The sequence below is a fragment of the Odontomachus brunneus genome, unplaced genomic scaffold (genome assembly GCF_010583005.1).
Source record: "Odontomachus brunneus isolate Ranch 3 - 2012 unplaced genomic scaffold, Obru_v1 Obru_scaffold_258, whole genome shotgun sequence".
NCBI lineage: Eukaryota > Metazoa > Arthropoda > Insecta > Hymenoptera > Formicidae > Odontomachus > Odontomachus brunneus.
Window position 1 is genome coordinate 89,907 of NW_022639708.1, and position 368 is coordinate 90,274.

The following is a 368-nucleotide window of genomic DNA, read 5'->3' on the forward strand; positions in this document are numbered from 1 at the left end:
ATATATATATATATATATATATATATATATATATATATATATATATATATATATATATATATATATATATATATGCAGATAGTTCAAAATATCAAAAATCATGTCTCTGAATATATTTAGGATGTATTGGGAAATGTCTTAAAACATCTTGAGTACCAAACAGCATTATCTTAGGATGTCTTGTATATGTTATCTGAGAATACATATTTATTGACCACACGTGATCAGTGAAGCACACAAGTAACTTGCGTTGTCAAAATAAAAAAAGTTTATACCACTGAAAAGGTTGATTTTTCGATCCATGTTTAATGTTACTTTTTATTCTTATATATATATATATATATATATATATATATATATATATATAT

The 368-nt window shown here is 20.7% G+C and overlaps 1 protein-coding gene across 4 annotated transcripts in view; it reads right to left on the reverse strand.

The window, feature by feature from the left end:
• Window positions 1-368, reverse strand: part of LOC116852829 (DNA-directed RNA polymerase I subunit RPA1) — a 38,904-nt gene that overhangs the window by 35,347 nt on the left and 3,189 nt on the right. The gene's annotated exons all lie outside the window — the stretch shown is intronic.